This window comes from Orcinus orca, chromosome 16, assembly GCF_937001465.1.
Source record: "Orcinus orca chromosome 16, mOrcOrc1.1, whole genome shotgun sequence".
Lineage (NCBI taxonomy): Eukaryota > Metazoa > Chordata > Mammalia > Artiodactyla > Delphinidae > Orcinus > Orcinus orca.
In genome coordinates, this window is record NC_064574.1 from 37,992,815 (window position 1) to 38,016,642 (window position 23,828).

General features: G+C 41.2%; 1 long non-coding RNA gene and 1 pseudogene across 1 annotated transcript; both read left to right on the forward strand.

The window, feature by feature from the left end:
* Positions 1–7,070: 7,070 nt before the first annotated feature.
* LOC101273882 (adenosine 5'-monophosphoramidase HINT2-like) lies at positions 7,071–8,123 on the forward strand (annotated as a pseudogene).
* A 5,776-nt stretch (positions 8,124–13,899) lies between these two features.
* On the forward strand, positions 13,900–19,940 carry LOC117203889 (uncharacterized). The gene is made up of 3 exons (XR_004486833.2): positions 13,900–14,409; positions 15,235–15,343; positions 19,637–19,940. It is a non-coding gene; the product is annotated as an uncharacterized LOC117203889 (long non-coding RNA).
* Positions 19,941–23,828: the final 3,888 nt, after the last annotated feature.

Sequence of the window (23,828 nt, forward strand, 5' to 3'; positions counted from 1 at the left end):
ACCCCTCATGGCATCAACTGCCTCCCTGGGCTGTCAAATTCAAACACATCAGGGGAAGGGAAAAGAACAAGTGAGTGAGTGAGGCTGGATGGTTATGAGTAATAGAGGGTGGTAGGGTCTGTGGGAAACTGGAAAACGGATGTCTCATGGAGAAGTACTCAAATTCAGATTTTCAAAAGAAAAATTGGACCTGACCAATAGAACACATTTGTGGCTCAATTCATGCCTTAAACCACCTGTGTGCTACCTCTGGGCTGGCTCAAGTCCAAACATAATAATCTGGCGTTTAAGATTCTCTATGGCCTGACACAGTGCTGTGAACAGAGTAAGACTTCTCATGATCATTTTTAATGCAGCAAGATGTGGGGAAAGATCACTGGGCTTTAGAAGTCTTGGGATTGAATTCTGATTCCACCACTCACTGGTCCCTACAGCCTCAAATGAGTCATTTTGTCACCTCTAAGCCGTGTTTGTTTTTCATATGTACAATGTGGGTAGCAAAACCTGCCCTGCCAAGCTCCTTTATTTCCTAGGAAAATAAAACGATATCACTCAGAGCTGTACCCCCAGTATGGCAGCCACTGGCCACATGGGGCTACTGAGTACTTGGCATAGCACTGGTGGGACAGAGGAACTGGATTCAGTTGTATTCAATTTTAACTCATTTCAATTTAAATTTAAAACCTGCTTGATTTAGTTCTCAGAAAACTTTTAAGAATAGTTGGAATGACTTGAATTTGTCAATCTACTTTTTTCAGCTGTAAACTTTTATGGAATCTGAATGCAAATCAAATATTTCTGATGAAAATTCAGCATCTGAATTGAGAGGTCTAAATGTAAAGTACACACTGAATTTTAAAGATTTAGTATGAAAAAAGAAGGTTAAACAGCTCATTAGTAACTTTTTATGTTGACTACATATTAAATGATAATATTTTGCACATACTGGATTAAATTAAGTATATTGTTAAAGTAATTTCTCTTCTCTACACTTAAAAAATGTGGCTATTGGATATTTTAAAATATTGTATATGGCTCACATTATAGTTCTATTGAGCACTGCTGATCTACATGAAAACTTTTAATAAACTATGATGTTTTTACCAGCAGTAAATACTGCACAAGTAGGGCACAATATTTGTGAGAGTAGCAATTACATCTGTCTTGTTCCCCATCATATAACTAGGGCCTGGCCTTGTTCCTGGCACAAAGCAAAGGTGATAAAGATTCTTTGACCAAATAAATACTTAAATAAGTTTAAATATTTATGAAATGAACACGTATTCAAATGGTATCTGTGTTGCATTGCCTATAAAATAAAGTGGTTATAAAATAATATCAAAGTTACTTCCAGCTCTAAAAGACAGTAAGACCTGACAAAGTAGATATCATATAATACTGTGCAGTATGCTTTCATGCTATGGGTAGATGTTTAGTCTCTTTCACTTGGCTGCCCTGCTGGGATTTTGATATAGTATCTTTAAATACAATACATGCCAATGCAAGAAAGACAAGCAAATCTTCATTAGATGACAAGAAGTAGCTCATGTTGCCAGATTCTGATTAAGAATGAGGGAAGCAACACTGACCAAATCAGCATCGATATTTTGGACCTGGTCCCTTTGTCTTTGTTAGTTTTGATTTTCAGTCAAACTACAGTTTTATCAGAATAATCATTGCTTTTGTAGGCTTTCTGGCCTACAGATTAGAGAGTGTTTTATGCATCTGAATATTCTACACCTTGAAGTGAGAAGTTGCTCTTGGGAAGTCACATGCTTTCTTGGAGAATGAATTGTCACCTCACATTTTCCATCTGTCCTCAAGGAACTATGTTTATTTTTAGTGAGCAAGATAAACCCTAGAGGGATAGGTAGTAGATTCCCCCACTTTCTTTCATTTCATATGGAGGAGTATAAGATTCCCTTGATAATTAACATATCAGATTTCTGAGATCCGTGGAGCTCCTCTTGCAAGGAAAAGTGTATATAATTGTAAGTTCTATATATAATATATGTATATGTTTTTCTGTTTCCATGGGAAATGTTACAGTGTGATTTATTTGCCATATATGAAATTTAACGTTTTGAAAGACTAACTTTCATTCTGTGGAATTAAAGGTGAGAAGCTTTACTGTGTCGTGTAATATCTTTGGAAATGAATGGCAACTTGGCATTTTCCTCTGCTTCTTACTGATGGAAGTTGTGAGGATTCCAGTGTTTTCCCCTGAGAGATTATCTTCCGTTGGCCGCCATCCTAAGTTTTGAGATGTTTATTCTAGAAGCAATTTAAACAAAAGAGAGGAAATGCCCTGGACTAGTGACTGCATGTAATCATCATGAAAAATGCTTGATATTGAATCAAAGGAGTGGAAGATGGTGTCCTGATTCCAGACTTGCACTCCCATCTCTGGGGACAGGACTCTTTTGGAGAAACTAGGATAAAAGGAAAGCATGTTGGGGCAAACATGGCCCATTTGTAGTGCATGTATTTCCTTCTTTTCTCCTTTTTATTGTCACCCTGTGAATGAAGAAACCTGGTGAGTTGTGAGCTAACACAATCTAAGGGATTTTTCCTACCCTGTGATGGTGTTCAGTGAGTTGTTTCTACAATGTTACTTAAATAAAAAAGAAAACACATGAGCATTAGAATGAAAATGGCTTCAGGCAGGAGTCATCAATGGATACTCAATCTAAAGGTGGAGGTTCGATGTAGAACAGAATACTTACATAATCTCAAGGTATCTAAAACTACAGAAGGAAAAAGTTATGCAGTAAAGACATGGGACAGCATTTTAACCAAATGATAGAAATTAACATCTCCACAAAGGGGCAAATGGTATTACGGGTCCCAAGATGGGACATTTTGGGAAGAACACATCATTATGTAGTGTTCCAGTCCCAAAGGGGATCCATGAGCCTAATCACAAGGAAATATCAAATTGAGGGACATTCTATAAAGTAACTGAAAGGTTGAGTGATGGCTCTCAGGTTCAAGGAGATTGTAGAGTCATGACAACTGAATGCACTGTGGGGTCCCAAGCTGGATCCTTCACCCAAAAAATAATTGTTATGATGGTCATTACCGGGGACACATGATGAAATGTGTATATGGACTGTAGATTAGATGAAAATTCTTAAATTCAATGTTAAATTTCTTGAATTTGATAGCTGTACTGTGATTACGTAAGAGACTCTATTCTTAGGAAATACACATTGATGTATTACAGAGTAAGACATCAAACATGCAGCATACAGTCACATGGTTCAGAGCTAATATATCTATATTTTTGCGTGGATACACACACACACACACTCACACAGAAAGAAAGCAGGGCTGCATTAAGCAAACAGGGCAAATAACTAAAAGTTGTTAAATTGGTGGAAAGGGGGTTTAGCATTTGCAACTTTAAATTTGAAATCGTTTCAAAATAAAAAGTTTTAAAAATAGAACCCACCTCTCCACCACACACACATACACATGTATCTGTTGCTGTAAAGGTTTTCTGGGAGAAGAATTTAGAATACAAACAGTTTGAATATTAGGAGAAAAGTGTGAGGATGAGCCATGGAAGCACCTTCTCATAAATATCGTTGGGAGTAGTCTTTCTACAATGACAGACTCCAGGAATTCTGTGTCCATCAGCGTAATCCCACTAAAGAAATTTCAGATGGCTGCAAAGCCCTGAGAGTCCAGGGTGTAGGGTGATGAAGCCCTGGTTGGAAGGTTGATTTATGGCTGGCTTAACCTGCTTGTTACCGGGAACTTGCAGAGCAGCGGTCTGGGTCAAGGCGGTGCGCCCTGCACTGTCCCTCTGGAGGGAAGGAGCACGTGCGCTATCCTTTAAGTGTTACATTGCCAGCGGTTGAGGTTAGCCAACCATCTTCTCTTAGTGCATCGGCATGGCATGTCTGCAGTGGCTCCGCAGTCTCTTGTGAAGCACGTGGAAGGAAAGTTGGTTCTTCATGCAAGCTCTGGCATCCATACAGCACTCATCTGTGACTCACGAGATTTTAAGTGTGCAAGCTTGCTTTTCCGGTAGACTCCAGGCTGAGGCAATGCACCCATGTACACTGTTAATAGAGCCTTCTAGGAAGGGGGGTGGGGCGCTTGCTAACCAGCTCATTAGAGTGAGAGAAAATGATGCTGTTCTTCAACCAGTCTTAAGAAAAATCTCAGTGGGATCTCCCTTAACAAACACCTGTAATCTGGGGTTACACCAACACACAGTTAGCTCTTTACATAGACCTTTGTCGTGCTCTCATAAGCATCCTGTGGAGGTTACACAGGAAGAAAAATCAGCCTTTTATTACTTAATCACATCACTCAGTGTTAGAGGTTTTCGTTATCTCATAAAATGCTTTCCAGGGGTAGGGAAAGGGGGTTTGGAAGAAAGTTTATTGACTTGCCTTGTTTCCAATTTCATTAGCTTTCAAACAAAAATACTGTGTCCTCTTTTTATTTGTTGATTTAAAAAAATACGGCTTTTGTGCATGATTGGTTCATTTTCAAGGCCATTTTGTTTTGTCCTAATATCAGTATGCTTTGAGAATTATTTTTCTTAAGTGTAAATGGCATAGAGGGCTATAAATCATCCACATGTATTTGACTATGACAGTAATTGTTTTTGAGTGTCGTAGATCAAAAACACAGCAGAGGATGGAGCCAGTGTGGATCCAGCAAGCTTTCAAAGGTATTTGCTTTAAAAGAAAAATGAAGTCCGAAGACTAAGCCTTCTAGTTTTCAAAGTGCTGTGCAGAATTTCAACCTCATGATCTTTTATCAACTCTGAAGGGGGGACACGGTTGTTGTCTTTGCTTAGTAACAGTTTTAAGAGTTTCCATTTTTGTTTCCATGGATAGTGTTATGATTGTTTTTCTCACATGGTTTGAATTGTTTTACGGGGGGATCTCCATTCAAGCTGGGGTGCAGCTTTTTCATTTTGTACCTCGAAAAGAAGTCAAAGAACAAGAGAAAAGGATTTTATTTTGTTTTTTCCACAAAGACTAGACTAGTGACACACCTAGGCCCAGCATGAAGCTTTCTAGCATGGAGTTCACTTTCCATCTGTATGATTTATTTGGCAGAATAATATGGTCCCGAGGTTTGTTTTTTTTTTTAATTAATTTATTTATTCATTTATTTAATTTTGGCTGCATTGGGTCTTCGCTGCTGCATGCAGGTTTTCTCTAGTTGCTGAGAACGGAGGCTACTCTTGTGCTGCGCAGGCTTCTCATTGTGGTGGCTTCTCTTGTTGTGGAGCACGGCTCTAGGCGCACAGGCTTCAGTAGTTGTGGCACATGGGCTCAGTAGTTGTGGCTTGTGGGCTCTAGAGAGCAGGCTCAGTAGCTGTGGCGCATGGGCTTAGTTGCTCCGCGGCATGTGGGATCTTCCCGGACCAGGGCTCGAACCCGTGTCCCCTGCATTGGCAGGAGGATTCTTAACCACTGCACCACCACCAGGGAAGTCCTATATATTTTTTTAAGTTGGATAATTTCTAAATTTCTTTTATTCCTATCAGCCTGTTGTACCATGAGTGCCTCTCTCATGTGGCAGGAGCAAGTCTCAACTGAGAGAGTGAGAAATAGGCAGAAGGCTTTCTCTTTGCAGACCTTCCCATAGAATACATTTCTTCTCATCACTGCTCATAGCAGGGACAGAAAAGGAGATAATTTTCCTCCTCTTTCTTGTTTCATGTTCTGGCAACTGGACAACTTTCCCTTGGGACCAAAAGCATTAAGGCTGACCCTGTGTTTCCTCAACGTGGCAGATTGACTTTGGTTAAAAGAATCCAGTGAAACTCCCCTGGGAACACCAGGGCCACTAACTCTCTTTCCAAAATGCTGATTTACCTGCATGGTTCCTCCATACATGGTACTTTTTTCCACCAGTTCTTTTAATGGCACTGAGCTCTGGCTGTATGGTAAACTATGTCCAGCCATTTACTACATTAAGAAAGAAGCAGGTATTTATTCCATTCGGTGAGGTGCTGATTGGTTGTAAAACGTCCTTGTAAAATCTGTTCTTGCTGTTAACCTCATTTGTATGAAGAAAAAGTATTTGGGATTTGCCAAAATTGCTGAACGCGGGGCAGAGCAGTTGCTACGACAGCCTCATGTTTGTTGAATTATTAGAAAATCCTGAGCCTGCAAGAACCCCAGGAAGTCTTCTAGTGTGTCCCTCTGGCTCTGGGTGAATCAGCCACTCGACATGGTCATGCATGTTACTGGGGCTTTCCTGTCTCATATCCATGCATCTCCTGGGAGCGAGATTACAAGACTTCTCTTTGTAACCTAATATGATACGTATCAACTTAGGCACCAAGAATTCATCCTAAAAACTAAGCTGACATCTTTCTGGACTGACTTAAAGCCAATTTTTGGTTGTTTTCTCCTCAGAGATAGAGAACTTTGATCTAATAACACTCCATATATTACTCAGCCACCCTGAGGGGCCAATCTCGGTTCCTTTAACTGTTTCTCTCCTCTGCTCTTTTCCAAATCTATAACCACTTTAGTTTTTGTCTTCTTTAAATAATATATTCTTTAGATGTCTGTGACTCATTTGTTTTAAGGTTTTTTTTTTAGAATTGAAGTATAGTTAACTTACAATGTGTTAGTTTCAAGTGTACAGCAAAGTGATTCCGTTATACATACATACATATATATATTCTTTTTCAGATTCTTTTCATTATAGGTTATTACAAGATTTTTTTAACATGCAAAATTTTGTGCTGCTTCAGTTCATGTTTCCACTGTTTCCTTCTTAACCTACGTGCCAGCTGTGCCTCATTTCGTCAGGCCAAGAACATACACGTTATTCTACGGTGGCACAGCCCTGGTGACAGAGATGGCTGCAAAAAATACATACAAAGAGAATAGAAAAAAGATCAGGCATATTAACCTGTGTTTCTCGGTCTAGAACACAGACTACAAAGTATATACTTAGTAAGTGAATTCTGCATAAATAAAATTTCATTCCTATGTTATTTTCCTTGCTGCCTGTACCACCTTTATTATTAATTTAAAAAACTTTCTTATTAAGATATTTTGAAATTTAAAAGCGATCCCGGCGCGGCCGAGGGGAAGATGGCGGCGGCCATACTGCTGGCCGCCGGGCTCTGCGGGGCGCGCCGGGCAGAGGCGGTGGCGGCGCCGCGGGCGGCGCAGGTGAGAGGTGGCCGTGGGGCGATGGAGGGGTCCCGCGGCTCTGACGCCCTGCAAGGCTGGGGGCCGCGTTCCTCCCCGGCTCCCCACGGCGTGCGCAGCCCTGCCGGGAACGTTGCCCCTCCCGAGGCTCAGGCTCCAGGGCTGTGCGGTGAGGTCCGACTGGTGGTCGCGGCAACCTCTCTTAAAGCCTCGCTGCAGGAGAAATGAACCAGGACGACGGCCTGCACAGGCCCAGGCACCGAGGTCGACACAGGGTCCGAGGAGCTGCAGGTGTGACTGATGGGAATGAAGTGGCCAAGGCCCAGAAGGCAGCTCCTCGGGGAGCAGCTCCAACCGTCTCCTCCTGGATCCTAGATCGAAGCCTCCCAGCTGACGTTCTGTATGAGGACCAGCAGTGTCTCGTATTCCGTGATGTGGTCCCTCAGGCTCCTGTGCACTTTCTGGTCATTCCTAAGAAGCCCATTCCTTGCATTAGCCAGGCTGAGGAAGAAGACCAGAAGCTTCTAGGACACCTTCTCCTTGTGGCCAAGAAGACAGCAAAGGCTGGGGGGCTGGGAGATGGCTACCGACTTGTGATCAACGATGGGCAGCTGGGCGCACAATCTGTGTATCACCTGCACATTCACGTACTTGGGGCCGACAGCTGCAGTGGCCTCCAGGTTGAACCTACCAAATGACCGAGGACCTCAGACCTGGAAGCTTGGATGGGGTGGGGAAAAACGGCACCCTGTGATGCTAATAAACTTTCTCTCCCTCAATAAATAAATAAATAAATAAAAGCAAGCTATCTCTTTTTTTTTTTATAACCTTAGGATGATGGAATGTGTTACATTGGAGATTTTTACATTAATTAGACAACTTCCTTGGGGTAGAGAATTAGCAATTTGGTTGATCTCCCAATGACTGGTATTACCCAGGAGCTGTTGTGTTCCCCAGAGTAACACTGATAAAAAGAGACTACTCCCAGAATGCCATGGGCCTTTTCAGTTAAAACTAGGATGGGTGTAACTTCTTTACTTCCTGAAGCTATATCAGTTACAAATACGTGGAAACAGAGAAGATTAAGCTATTATGGAGAATTTTCTTCTGAATAATTCATATTATTTTTCCTGTGTAGAGCTGTTCATTCTCCCCATCCTCTAGATATAAACTAAATATTGAAGGTTCATTACATTTCTTATGAATATCAGAATTCTGACCATGATGTTAGCTTTGGGAACAGGATGAGTTTTTAGTGTCCCAATAAACAGGATGTAATAAAAATTTTATAAAGAGCCAACTGTTTGCCATGTACTTTGAACATTATGTTTCACTAATAGTGTTTTTCTATTTTTCAACACTTGAGGGAAAGTAACTTACAATCTTAGCTTAATTATGCACGGTTCTGAAGTAAATCAAGATCATCCTTTCAAATCACGTGTTTTAGTAAAATTCGTCCTACTCTCAACACCCTCAATTTTTTTTTTTTTTTTTTTTTTTTTTTTTTTTGCGGTACGTGGGCCTCTCACTGTTGTGGCCTGTCCCGTTGCAGAGCACAGGCTCCGGACGCGCAGGCTCAGCGGCCATGGCTCACGGGCCCAGCTGCTCCGCAGCATGTGGGATCTTCCCGGACCGGGGCACGAACCCGTGTCCCCTGCATTGGCAGGCGGACTCTCAACCACTGCGCCACCAGGGTAGCCCAACACCCTCAATTTTAAATCAATGAAATTTTAGGTTTTCTTATCTTACTGATAAATGTCTTCCTTTCTGGAAGCTTTGCCGGTAAACTGGCTTTCTGCATGATTTGGTTTTCCCTTGTTGAATGCAGGGCCATCTTGCTCAGTAGGAAATGAGCTATATGAGGGCCAGTGGCCAAGGAGCTGATGTTGTTCAAGACTGTCTGGTTCAGGGAACCCCTGGACTACTTACATGTACTTGACCACTTGACTTGTCGATCTCCCCTGTTAAGTAACTCCTCTAGCACCCTGGGTATTTCTTCTCCAGTCATTTTCCTGGAAATGGCTTGAGGTTCTATGCTTTCTCATCTACATCAAATAATGGCTTGAACCTGGGCATAGAATACATAGAATTCTATTTAAGTGCCCACCATTTTATCCTCACGTCTTCTCTTCCAAGAGATATGAGTCCCTGGCTTTTCATGGCAAAACATCCACAACCCTAATCTTCTCTTCCTTCCTCTCCACCTCCTTCACCCTTTTAAAACAGTCTTAGATAGATAGACAATCTTTTAGAGTACCGTGCTATACAGTCTGAGTGCCTTAGTGGAGGAGGATTCAGAGGGACGATTTTAATTACTCAAGTATTTGTTGGTGTCTACTGGATGCAAGCTACTGAGGTTAACTGAGGTCAATTTTTTGCATCTGTCACCTCTAAAATGGCAGCGGTAGAGGACAAGCTGAAGCAAAGGTGTTCTGACTTGGTGAACAGATGTTATTAGAGATGACTTCACAATGGCATAGAGCACTTGGGACATAGGCTATAGGAAACAGAGCAAACAAAGTTGTGTCCTTCAATGAAGAGTGACAACCATCCAAGAATGGGGGAACTCTTTCAAGACTTAATGAGGAAGAAGATACAAGTGTCTATTGGCCAGGGCAGGTGTTTACCTGGTTGAACAGGCTTCTTAATATAGACAAAACCCAAACATTCAGGAAGACAGGGTACTGCTGCCGAGGTGATGGGCCAGATGGGGCATAAGGAATCTTTTTACTTACATTATCACAAATGCTAAATCTCTGGAAAAAGAAATAATAGCTAGTGCTCATGGGGTATTTACCACGTGGCAGGATTTATTTTCATCCTTTTATATACTATCTAATTTAAACTTCATAGTAACCCCTTAAAAGTAGGCACTATTCTTATTATTTTTCAGACAGGGAAACTGAGATACAAAAAACATGAGTACCTTGCTTAAATCCACATAGCTCACAAAAGATGCAGCCAGGCATTCAGTTTCCATAGAGCCCTTAACCAGAAAGTGGGGCTCCTTGGAATCATGTTTCCTGTGCTACAACTTGGGAGAAAGAAACACAACATCTTTCTTTTTTAAACGTTAGTTTCCTAGAGAATTAGGGTGGTTTTATCTGCTTGAATATAGGTACCCAATCATATATGGGAGCGCGTGATTGTTTTTAATGAGTGTAGACATTTCCAGGGAATTAGCTTAGAAACTTTTCTGCCTATGAAGCTCTTGTAGGTGGTTTTGCTCTTCTAGAAAAACGTGTACTCTAAAGTTTGCAAAGCAGAGCCCTGGAGCTCCCCTGGGAGAGTGGAAAGAAGTTTCCTCTTAAGGTGATTGAGTGAAAGCCCCAGCAAAGTGGCATTTTATGGAAGAGGCTTGATCAAAGCCAGTGAAGCTGAGTATAATTCCTTAAATGTATCTTTATGTAAACAGGGGGGATTCAATACGATTTAAAAATAACACAGTAGAGTAAGTGAAACAATTGGAGATATGCATCTGATTCAAATCGAATTCAGCCACTGCAACAAAATTATCTGATGAGGGAGATTTTGTGTCACATGTTCAAAGCTTTCTTTAAGTCCTTAAGGGGTATCAAAATAATCAAAGTGTTTTCTTTGCTCTTAGCTGTCTTGTGAAAGAATCATAAATGGTTAAAACGTTTTTATGTTGATCAGAAACCATAGTTGGGAAATGAAAAGAAAGTGTTTCTGTGGACAAAACAGGGAGGGAGGAGACTCGGTCCCTTATTACAGCCTTTCTCTTAGAACTGTAAAGATCTCTCTGCCTCAGATCCCGACTCCGGGGTATCAGAAGCTCCTTGGAGGAGTGTGTCTTTTAACGTGAAGAGAATCAGAATTGGAAAAGGGATTCCTAAACTTGACTGATCATTGTAATCGCCCGGAGTGCTTTTTTAAAGGTAGAGAGTTTCAGGCGCCTTCCCTGGAAGTTCTAATTTAGCAGGTCCAGAGTGGAGCCTAGGAAAAGGAATTTTAACAGACCTCCCTAGATGAGAGTCTTATAATCAACTAGGACTTGGGAGCCACAATCCAGTGCACACATTTTACAGATGAGTAGGCTGATGCTTGGCAGGGATAATTAAGATACTCAATTCCTATTGTACAGGTGAGCTGAAGATGGAATTTCTTTTTTTCCCCTTTCTTATCTCTTTTCTATTTTTCCCTTCCCCCTCCTCCTCTGCTTCCTCCTTCTTCTTCTTCCTCTAGCTCCAGTGCTTTTTTCAAGTCACTGAGTACATATACATTGGCCAGTTAGGGATGAGCGTCGTTTGTGTGTGTGTCTGTGAATGTGCGTGTGTGTCTGTGAATGTGTGTGTGTCTGTGTCTGTGTGTGTGCATGCCTAAGGTTGAGGAGGTCTCGGTGGAAGATACTAAATATTGGGCTATTAATCCGAAGTGTTGTCAGATGAGTAAAAATCCCTGATTCTTGGAACTAAAATGTTTATCCTGTGAAAATATAATTATTTAGTGCACAGGCTCCTGGACGAAGTAAAACACACACACACACACAAGAAATAAGATACATTTTCCAAACAGCTGTTCAAGAAAATATTAAATTTACTTTCTCCAAGGCTTACAATCATGTAGAAGAGTCATGACTTACATGCTAGAAAAGATAATTAGACAAGATAGTGAAAAAGCATCCTTTTTCCTTGCATTTTTCCCTCCCCAATCCATTTTCTCCCCCAGTGGATTTTGAGCTCCTGAGGTCAGGGACTGTATCTTACTCCAACTTAGATCCCTAAATGCCTAGCCCAATGTCTAACGTATAATAACAATGATCATAATAATGATTTATTGAGCATTTATTTACTTATGATCCTATCATATAGGTACTGTTATAACCCCATATCCCATATGGGGAAATAGCTATGCAAATGCCATCTGGCTTTTTAGTGAGTGTAGAGGAAGCACCGCCTCTAGCCTGGAATGGACAAGATGTTCAGGACCAGATGGGACGTTTTCCAAGGCTCAGGGGATGGGATGGGTCAGATGAAGAAAAAACTGGGGCAGAATAATGCCTGGCAGAAGGAAGGATTGCCAATCTCCTTGAGATGCTGGGAAGGCATCAAGGTGAGCATGCTTGAGAGTCACATGCAGGATGTCTCCTTGGAGGAGGTTTGGGCAGAGAGACAGTGGGAACTTCAATTGGAAAGGTAATTTGGGATGGACCCGGGGATGGAGTTGAAACCTTGGTTGAGAACCTTGGCTTTTATTCTGTCCACATTAGGGAGCCTGAAGGCTTTGAGCAGGGGCACATCATGTTATAAAGTGCTCTTCTAGGATGACTGTGTCATGAGCATGGGGAGGTCTGAGGCACCACAATTTGAAGTCCCTGTTCAAAGAAATAGGGAGATTTGGAGGAAACACCAGTTAAAGGGGAGAGAAGGGGATGAGCCTATCCTTGCCTTGATTGGGTTGGGATGCCCATGTCAGGTGGCTGTCTTTAGCAGGCAGCTGGAGCTATAGGGCTGGAGACAAATATGGAATGTGGATTTTTCAAGCTGATAGTAAATGAGATCTCTGAGTAGGAGAATAAGCAGCAGGAAGAACAAAGGGTCCAGGGCCAAATCTTGTGCACCTGACATATTTGGGAAGCAAATAGTTAAACAGAGTCTGGCATGTAATAAACATTTACGCTTAATTAAAAAAATACCCTCCTGTATACGATTAACTGTTTCATGTGCTCATCTCTTATGTGTGTGTTTATCCAGAGAGATTTTTTTCCTCAACTGCTTGCAAGACATTCCCACCAAGTTATTTGCCCTCTGGAAATCTCGCCAGAACCTCAATCTTAATACTATTTCCCTAACTTGGCTTTTTAATTTCCAAACTTGTCTTCTGTTCTGTGCCCCCTATTTCTGCAACAGCATCTTATCTTCCAGGCTCAAAACCCTTGACTTCCCTTTGTATTCTGCTTGCTTCCAAGGCCCAGAAGGTTGACCTCTTTGTACTACTGGTAAGTGCCCAGTCTCCTCTCCCACACTGCTGGGCTTAAGTTTAGGCCCCCAGTACCTCTACCTGGGGATGCTGCAATAATGTCTTAATCCATCTTCCCAAGTTGACACTCCCCTCCCTTGAATCCATCATACACGCTGCTGCTACCAGATTCATCTTTTGGCATCTGATCTTCTGACTCACCTGACCATCTTTAATCCTTGCACAGATTGAATTTGCTGACAGTAGTGGTTTTGTATGTGGTCTCCCGAATGAAATCTTGTCCAGGAAGTCTAGTAGGTCAACTAGATAAAAGCAGTCTGGTCTGGTCACACCAGGAGAGTATCCCGGATCATTGCCCATTCTGTATTCCTAACACCCAGAACTCAGCAGAAGAGATTTTGAATAAATGCCAATTTTCTGAGCCTCCTGGTCATGGTCCTCTGAAATCTCCTCCCAGCTTACTTTTCCATCTTATTTCCCATTTGTGTCCACTATGTCCCCAACAGTTGAGTGAAAGGGAACTGTTATTTCCATATACTCTGTTTCCCCACTTTGTATCCTCTGCTCATATGAATAGAATTCTCTTCTGTTTAGTTTACCCTCCTTCCATCTGCATATGTCCAAATCCTGTCTTTTAAGACTCACACAGGGAACTCTACTCAGTACTCTGTAATGACCTATATGGGAATAGAATCTAAAAAAAGAGTAGGTATATGTATATGTATAATTGATTCACTTTGCTGTACACCTGAAACTAACAAAACACTGTAAATCAACAATACACCAATAAAAATCAATTAAAAAAAGAAAAAGACCCACTCAAAGTCTCAATCAATTCCCCCCTTACTGCTAAGTAATTTCCATTCTCCTCAACTCCGTATTGTCCACTGAGTCTCTCCTAGGCATGTATCACTTCCTGTTTTATTTACTAGAATTATTTAGTGTCAGTTTTCTCTCCCCTTACAGACTGTGAGTGAAGTCCCAGAAATCAGGGTAATTAATGGATTTGCTCTCGTATTCTTTCTCAGGGACAGGGACATATCTTAATCTTGTTGCACACAGTTATTTGCTGAACAAATACCCGGTTTGTGAGCCTCTTGAAGGAAGGGATGAGGGCTTCATCATTACTGTGCACTTCCCATCATGCCTTGCGCAGGGCTAGGCTTACAGCAGACCTCGTATTGAGTATATAAAACTGGTAGGCACTTTATTTTACTTTGCAGCTGTAATATGCTTTCTTCCCTTTTCAGAGGTCTTTTGGAAGCCACTTATGGAAGACCCTCTGGAGAGCCACAAAAGAGCAATTTGTTCTTCCAGCATGGAGGTAATGGGAACAATATTGGTATCGCCATTTTCTTCGTGGCATTCATAGGCTAAAAGAGGTAAAATGGATTTCAGACAATTAGAGGCAGAATCTTAAAATGCCTTTCCTTGTTATGCCTCTTCCATCCTAGATCATCTTTCCAGTAAGTATTTTGTGGCATGTTCCTTTTGAGGTCATTTACTGCATGTCACTGTCTTTAGGGCAGACCTTCTGAAAGGGTCTGGAAAGAATCTGAACTAATGGTGTGGAACTTTTATAGTTATGCATCTCTAGCGAGGTGTATAAAGGGTTTGAGTTGAAAGAGTCCGAAGGACTGTGGCAATAAGCTTCTGGTAAGGGCAGTGGGAAGTCTGAAGGAATAAATTAAAGTACCAGATGCCCTCTACACTGCTGCATTTCTCAGCGTGAGTCAGTCCCAACTTCCCAGCTTGGGTCACAAGTTTATCTTCTCTAAGGGCTGTGAAAGCAGCCGCAGTGGCAGGGGATGATGGATGGAGTTGTTCTGAGGAAGGGTGTGTGTGGAAGATCTGTTGGGGTCTTGAAATTTCCCAGGAAGGTTCAAGAATTTCTTGTGGTCTAAATTCAGTTAATGAAAAAAAAAAAAAGGGTGGGGTGGGGGAGGTTTGACATAAATCATTTGACTTAATTGTATACATTTCAGTATTATGTAGGAAAATTTGATTGTGAGTATGAAGTAATAAGGGGTAAGATTTTTGTGATCCCTATTTTTTAAAATTGAAAAGAAAACATGTAATTAATTATTTCAATTAAAAGTGTAATTAAATGCAAGTTACCATTCCTCATTTATATTTTTGTCTCTTAAAGGCTTACATCTCTTGAAGCACACAGGCTTAGAGATATGACTGTTCTAACCTGTTCCTCAATACTTTTGCTGTTGGAATTGCCCTCAGTTTTCCATTGATAAGAAAATCAGGTAATTTTCAATAATAACTCACTATCTTATGAAAATGTAAATAATGTGCATATATCTTGAACCAACGATTGGACATTTTATTGTCATTTCTTTGGTTACAATATTCATAGTAATCATATGTAAATGTTGGGCCTATTCATAGACACTACCATCTAAGAATGCTTAAAAAGACCTAGGAAATAAAATAACTGAATCTTGGCTGGAGGTGGAATTCAAAGATCTCTTAACATTTCAAATAGAATGACATCACAGTATTTATCTCTAACATTGAATATGCCTTATAAAGCAGGGATTAACAATGCTGTTTGAGTTTTATTGCTTGGTTTAAATTTCAGCTTCTCCACTAATTTATCTGTGTGAACTTGGTCAAGTCACTTAACTTTTCTGTACCTGAATTTCCTCATCTAAAAATAAGTACAGACCATGTCTGTATTAGTTAGCTTTTACTACAATAGTGCTGCGTGACAAACAGCTCCCTCTGCAGTCTCAGTGGTTTATGACCAGAAATATTATTTTCTTCCTCAAGAGTCTGTAGGTCAACTATGCAGCTTGTTCTAGACTGAAAGGTGGGTTCAGTTCTACTTCACAGATACCAGGCTGAAAAGGAAGTAGTTCTGAGAGGGGGATGTTAGGAGCATAAGAGAGGGAGCCAAACCATTGAACAATCCCAGTCAGAGCCTCCACTTGCATTAATTCATATTTCATTGGTCAAATAAGTCATAGGGCCAAGTTCAACATTGGAGGGCTGGGTAATTATGCTTTTCCCATGGAAAGAGGCAGGCAGAATGAGTATTTATTCACCAATAACATCTGCCTCACGAACCTAGTGTTGTTTGAGTGATAATTGATATAATACACATATAGTTCTTAGCACACTTGCTTGTCACATAGTAAAAGATCAATAGTATTCCTTACTATTACTTCTTATAAAAAGATGGTTCCATAAGTTGAAAGAAACAAAGAAACTTCTGGAAACCCAGTTAGACCTTACTGAGATTCATGTTCCAACTTGCCCTGAGTCTCTCCTTTATGCCCTACTTCTTGCACTCCTCTTGTAGAACCTGAAAGACTTAGCAGTATGAGAGCAGAGGGGAGATGTTTCTATTTCTCTCTTCCTCATCCAGGCTGGTGCTCACTTGATCACTGGCTACTACTTTCATAATGGTCCCAAAGTGTCACAAATTTGATTTTCTTGGGACCTATGGTGGTGTGTTGTGAATCTCAGGAAGTATTTAACTGCCATTAATTTCCTTCCTTCCTCTCTTCCTTCCTTCCTCCATCTTTTCTCTCATTTCTTCTTTTTAAAAATAAAATGAGACTTTTATCAGATGAACAGATTGGATCTCAGTACTTACTATAACTATTGACTCTTATGAATGAATATTTCTTGGAGTCGTGGAAGTGGACACTGGTACAGTGTTTGGGATGCAAGATGTTTATTAAGGATTGGGAAAAAGAAGAAGTCAATCTGTGGAAACTGTGACAAAGCCTCAGCCAACCAGGCATGAGCCCTAAGCTAGAACAGCCTTCCAGAGCTCTCCTGAGTTGGGTCAAGATGAGCAAGCCTTCAAATTTCTTTCTAGACCATTCATTGGATGTGGGCTACCCAAAAAGGGGTGTGTTTGGGCTTGGGGACCCTGTGACTGAGGCAGACCCTGAAGGAGCTGACAGCTGGAGGCTGTGTGCCGAATGCATACCCTGCAACTGGACAGCAAGCCCTTCCTGAAGAGGGGTCTGTGTGGTGCATTTCCATGTCGACCACAAGTATCGAGCCCATAGTACACATTCAATAATGTTGCTTATGATTATTATTGCTGGCTGTCATTGATATTTATGTTTATGTACAGCTTTGCTATCTCAGCCCTCTTCTCACCCACCTCCACCACTGCCCCCAAACAGCCTATTGCCCCTTCCTTGACATAAGCTCCAAGTGTGCTATTTTCTATTCCAAGGGCCATGATGATAGCAATTCCCATCAGGACCCTTTTGCTGTGAGCTCCTGAGAACACTCTGGCTCCTGCATTCAATTGAGTTTCCAGTCTTAGCTCATCTAAGTTCCAGTAGTAGGGCAGAAAAAAGTTTCTAGACTGAAGTGCTTCTCAAAGTCTAAGGTACACATGAGTCTCCTAGGAATCTTGTTAAAATGAAGATTCTGATCCAGTAGGGCTGAGGCAGGGCTGAGACTCTGCATTTCCAGCAATATCCTGGGTGATGTTGATGCTGCAGGTCTAGGGAACACTCTTTGAGTAGCAAAGTCTAGAACATTGCTCTCTAATAGAACTTCCTGCAATGATGGAAATGTTCTGTATCTACATTGTCCAATACACTAGCCATTAGCCACGTGTGGCTATTCAATATCTGAAATATGGCTAGTGCGGTGGAGGAAATAAATTTAAATTAAATTAAATTTAATTTAGTCTTGTTAAATGTGGCTAGTGGTGAATGTACCGGTTTAGAGAACAGGATCCATGGCCTATTTAGCTTGGAATTCCTAGGACATAGCCCAGGACATGGTGTCTCTCAATACATGTTTATTGTGTGCAAGGAACATGTTGGCTGAGGCAGGGAGCTGGGGTGCATGGGAGACACATTCAAATCTGTTCCACTTTATTTTTCCTGGAAACTGTATTTCAAGTGGTGTGGTGTAGCAAGTGGATAAGACCTCAGAGTCCAGAGCTTACCTGTCTGGATTTGAATATGGGCTCTGCCGTTTATTAGCCTTGTCATCTATTTTTTTTTTTTTTTTTTGTGGTATGCGGGCCTGTCACTGCTGTGGCCTCTCCCGTTGCGGAGCACAGGCTCCGGACGTGCAGGCTCAGCGGCCATGGCTCATGGGCCCAGCCACTCCGTGGCACGTGGGATCTTCCTGGACCGGGGCACGAACCCGTGTCCCCTGCATCGGCAGGCGGACTCTCAACCACTGCGCCACCAGGGAAGCCCAGCCTTGTCATCTTGATCCCTGTGCCTCACTCTCCTCATCTGTAAAATGCAAATAAAGGTATACCCCTTTTATTGTGCTTCATTTTAGTGCACCTCGCAGATGCTACATTTTTTACAAATTGAAGGTTTGTGGCAACTCTGCATCGAGCAAGTCTATTGGCGCCACTTTTCCAACAGCATTTGCTCACTTCGTGTCTTTGTGTCACATTTTGGTAATCCTCACAATATTTTAAAGCTGTTCATTATCATTCTACTTGTCATGGTGATCTGTGATCAGCGATCTTTCTTTTAAATTAATTTTTATTGGAGTATAGTTGCTTTACAATGTTGTGTTAGTTTCTGCTGTTCAGGAAAGTGAATCAGCTATACGTATACATATATCCCCTCTTTTTTGGATTTCCTTCCCATTTAGGTCACCACAGAGCATTGAGTAGAGTTCCTTGTGCTATACAGTAGGTTCTCATTAGTTATCTATTTTATACATAGTAGTGTATATATGTCAATCCCATTCTCCCAATTCATTCTCCCCTCTCCCCTTCATTTCCATACGTCCATTCTTTTTTTTTTTCTTTTTTAACATCTTTATTGGAGTATAATTGCTTTACAATGGTGTGTTAGTTTCTGCTTTATAACAAAGTGAATCAGCTATACATATCCCCATATCTCCTCCCTTTTTCTTCTCCCTCCCACCCTCCCTATCCCACCCCTCTAAGTGGTCACAAAGCACCGAGCTGATCTCCCTGTGCTATGCGGCTGCTTCCCACTAGCTATCTATTTTACATTTGGTAGTGTATATATGTCACTCTTTACGTCTGTGTCTCTATTTCTGCTTTGCAAATAAGTTCATCTGTATAATTTTTCTAGATTCCACATAAAAGAGATATGATACGATATTTGTTTTTCTCTTTCTGTGATCAGTGATCTTTGATGTTACTACTATGACTCACTGAAGCCTCAGTGGACGGTTAGCATTTTTTAGCAATAAGGTATTTTTTAAGGAAGGTATGTTCATTTTTCTAGACATGATGCTATTGCACACTTAATAGGCTACATATAGTGTAAACATAACTTTTACAACCCCTGGGAAACTAAAAGATTTGTGTGACTCACTTTGTTGTGATATTTGCTTTATTATGGTGGTCTGGAACTGAACCCACGACATCTCTAAGGTGTGCTTATGAAATAGTGTGTCTCTTATAGGATTGTGGGTGTGCATGGAATGATTTAAACTGTGTGAAGTTCTTAGAAGACTCCTGGAACATGCCAAGTTCTCTCATGTACACGTGGTCTTACCAAGACCAACCCCACCTGGGTTAAGCCCTCATGCATCTTGGCCTTCTTTTCACCTTTCAGAAAAGCTGAGCGACTCCTTGAGCTCCACGTCCTCGGGCAGAAGGGTTTCTTTCATGTTGCTGATGCTACTTTGGGACAACTCAGTCTGATTGTGTTGTTAAGCCAGAAGCATTTAACCTAAACCTCCATCCCTGCATGGAGCCAGTTCACCAAAGTGTCTGGTGTGAGGGGGAGAAGAAAGCTGCTGAAACAATGAGGTCAACCCTCCGAACCAAACAGGGTAATGCTAGCTGGCCCGACAGAAGATACGACTGCTAGGAAATTCTGCACCCATGTTTATACAAAACCAAGCAGGAAATGTTTGCCAATGGAATAAATAAAGGAGCTTTCTGGTTACATAATGTTTTGTTGTGCCCCAGTTTGAGGCTGTTTTGGAATCGTGGCTTGGTCTAAGGTTTGAAGTTTGGAGCTCAGGGTGCCCATCTCCTCTTTTGTTGCTTTGTTCTTGATACTTGAAATGTTACTCTTCTCCAGTTCCTCGCGGCCTGAGTTAAAGCTGGACCTGAATGTGACTTCATTGCTTTGCTTAAGACAGCCCTCATGATCTACTCTGTTTCTGAACCAATGACCCGGGGAGAGATTTGGAATGGGCAGGGGGTGATGGGCTATGGGTGGTGGGGCTCAGAGCCAGTGATCCCATAGACCTAGAGAAAGGAAAAGCTCTACTGTGTTTGTTGAGATCCGGCTATGTGTCCAACATTCTGCTAGGCACGGTCTGAGGCTCCCACCATAACCTTGCAGTAGGCAGTTATGATCCAGAGATGTGGAGTTGTTTGTAAGTAACTCAGAAGTTACAGTGAGTTACGCTCCTGAGTCTCTGCTTTCCCCCTTCTGTTACACTGCCTTTCCTGGACTAGAAATTAAGTAGATATTTCAACTCAGTTGCCTAAGTTTCCCTGTGTAACCCAGGAAAATAAAGTGTATTCTCACCTGGAAGAAAAACAAAATCTGGTTGTAAAAAATCAAAGAAAATCCTCAGGATTCAACACAATTTAATTTGTCTAGAACATGCACATTTATTACAGTAAGTTTTGAACTTCTCACTACCTTGGAAAGGAGACAACTTTCTCCGCCCCCCAGTACCTATTTCATAAAGGCATTTACTGAGCACCTGCTGGTGGCAATGTCTGCCTGTCAGTCCTAGAGGGCAAGACAGCAAAGTGCAAAGTCCTAACACAGTTCTGACAGTTTGGGAAGCTTGGTGAAACCCATTTCACTGTCTTAAGCCTCAATTTGCTTAAGTATAAAGCGTTGGTATTCAGGAGCTCCCTGAAGTTCTAGGGTATGGTGAACTTGGCTGAGCAATTAGGCCCTCAGAGAGAAAAACTCTACTCTCTGGTCTCTTATCTCTTGGAGAGGCTCCTATAGTTCATTCAGAAATTCTGAAAAAGTCAAGAAAACCTATCCACGACTGTTGCCCAAGTGCTCCTTTGGATCCAGTGGGGCTGAAGGAGAACTAGAGAAAGAGGCAGAAATGGAAGCTGCAATGGTATCTGATGTCTCTTGGGCATTTGCTACAACTCCAGCACTGTTGTAACTGTGTTACTTGGACTATCTTTACTCATTTAATCACTTAGTCCAGTGATTTAGAACAGTGCATGGGGTATACTAGTGAATCTAGGAAGTTGAGAAGGTAGACGAGTGCTTGCAAATGCATGGGGGAGGGGGCTGTGTCTGAATGGCTGACTGCCTAAGTGATTTGAGGTTCACACTGGTGGCCCCTGAATTTCTGAGTAGGAGGGCCAGGGACCTGCAAATCAGTTGGAAAAAGATCTATGGAACTTGTCTTGAAGCTTCATTTGTTTGGCACATACATTGCTTTCGCTTAGTTTGTATGTTTATTGGTTGCGGGATGTCTGTTAGTAGAGACTGTGGGGTCTGACCCCATTCACAAAGCTGTTCCTTAGTGTTGTCATTTGTCCCCCAGCAGAGCCTCTTTGTACCCGGGGTCCAAGTGTCTGAAATTGCATTGTCAAAGACTTATTCATTAGTGCTCTGCCCTTTCCCTGCAGGTTTGCTTTTTCTAAATTTATTTTTTCTTGAGGATTAATTTACATTCAGTGAAATGTACAGACCTTAAGTATACAGTTTGAGTTTTGATAAATATATATTCCCATGGATTCACCACCACTCAAGATTTAGAACATTTTCATCTCCCCATAAAGTCCTTTTTTTCCCTTTCTAGTCAATCCCTCCTTCTCTGCCCACCACAACTAACAACTGTTCTGATTTTTATCAGTATTGATTAGTTTCATCTGTTCTAGAACTTTATCTACATGGAACCAAACAGTATTGAGACTGCCTTCTTTCACTTGATATAATGGTCTTGAGGCTTTCCCACATTACTGTACCAGGAGTTTGTTTCTTTTTATCGCTGAGAAGTATTCCATTGTATGAAGACACCACAACTTTTAAAATCCATTCTCACTGATGGACATGTAGGTTGTCTCTACTTTTTGGCACGATACACGAAGCTGGTATGAAAGTTCGTGTACAAGTCTTTTGTTGACACATGCAAGTATTTCCCTTGTATAGATACCTAGAGGGAAATTGTTGGGTCAGAGGGCAGTTTTCCAAAGCAGTTGTGCCATTCTACACTCTTACTCAAGATTTTCTCTCAAAAGATCAACAGTGCTGGAAGAGGGATCTTTGTACTACTTTCTCTCTGACCTTCCATCTCCCTCTCTTCCTATGAAACAGGCCAACTAGCCAATCTGAACACAGGGCAGGACTCAGTTAGCAAACATTCCCATCTCCGATTGCTTAGGCTTTTTATTTTCTAATTCATTCTGTCAAAAAGTCATTCTGTAAAAAGGTACAAATAAATGAAAGGGCGAAGGACTTTAAAGTCCAAGAAAAAAGCAACAGTGAACATTATTCTTAATGGTGACTATTGAAGGCTTTCCCCTTAAAATCATGAAAAAGACAAGGATGCCACTTTTACCCCTTCCACTGACATTGTACTGGAGGTCACACCAGTCCAATAAGGCAAGAAAAAAAAAAAAAAAACAGCATAAGGATCGAAAAAGAGAACACAACTCTTTTTTTTTTTTTTAATGTCGCCTGGACTCCAGAGTAGCCCAGGGTTTCCATGGAAATGACAAGATTTTTAAAAAAATATTTATTTATTTTGGCTGTGCTGGGTCTTAGTTGTGGCACGTGGGATCTATGTTGCAGCACGTGGGATCTTTAGTTACTACATGTGAGATCTTTGTTGCAGCATGCGGACTCCTTCATTGCGGCATGCAGACTTCTTAGTTGTGGCATGCGTGTGGGATCTAGTTCCCTGACCAAGGGTCGAGTCCAGGCCCCCTGCATTGGGAGCACAGAGTTTTACCCACTGGACCACCAAAGTCCCAGAAGGGGAGAATACAACTCTTCATTTACAGATGGCATTTTTATCTATGTAGACAATCCTAAGGAATCTATAAAAATCTGCTAGAACTAATACTAAGTTCAGCAAGGTTTTAGTATTCAAAGTTGATATGCAAAATGAATTGTATTTGTATATTCAATAGCAAACAGTTGAAATATAAAATAAAAATATCATTGCATCAAAAAGCATAACACACCACAGTTTATTTCTAGCAAAGATGTGCAAGACTTGCACATTTAAAAATATAAAACATTGCAGAGAGAGACAACCTAAATAAATGGAGAAATATGTCATACTCATGGATCGGAAAACTCAGTATTATTAAGAGCAACTTGATCTCTAGAAGGAGCTGGCAAACTGTTTCTGTAAAGGGCCACATAGTACATACTTTAGGTTTTGCAGGCCATGTGATGTTAATTGCAGTTACTCTGACTGTGTAATACAAAAGCATAGACAATATATACATGAACAAGTGTAGCCACATTCCAATAAAACTTTATTTACAAAAACAGACTGTGGGCCAGATCTGTCCCTCTTCTATTACCCATCAGCTGAAAAATGAGAAGTAAGACCAAATGGTCTCTAGAGCTCCTTCTAGCTTTCTCTTGGAAAAAAAAGAAAGGGTTCTTTTCTCTAATTGTGCCAGATAAAGAAAGCACATGATAATTTATATTACTGTTTATTTGACTACTAATTTTCTTGCCAACCTCATCTTCATATATAAAATGGTGAAAATAAAACCTACTTGATAGTGTTGATGAGAAGGCTTAGTCAAATAATGTAAAGACGTAGAGATCTGGGACAATGCCAGCCTCA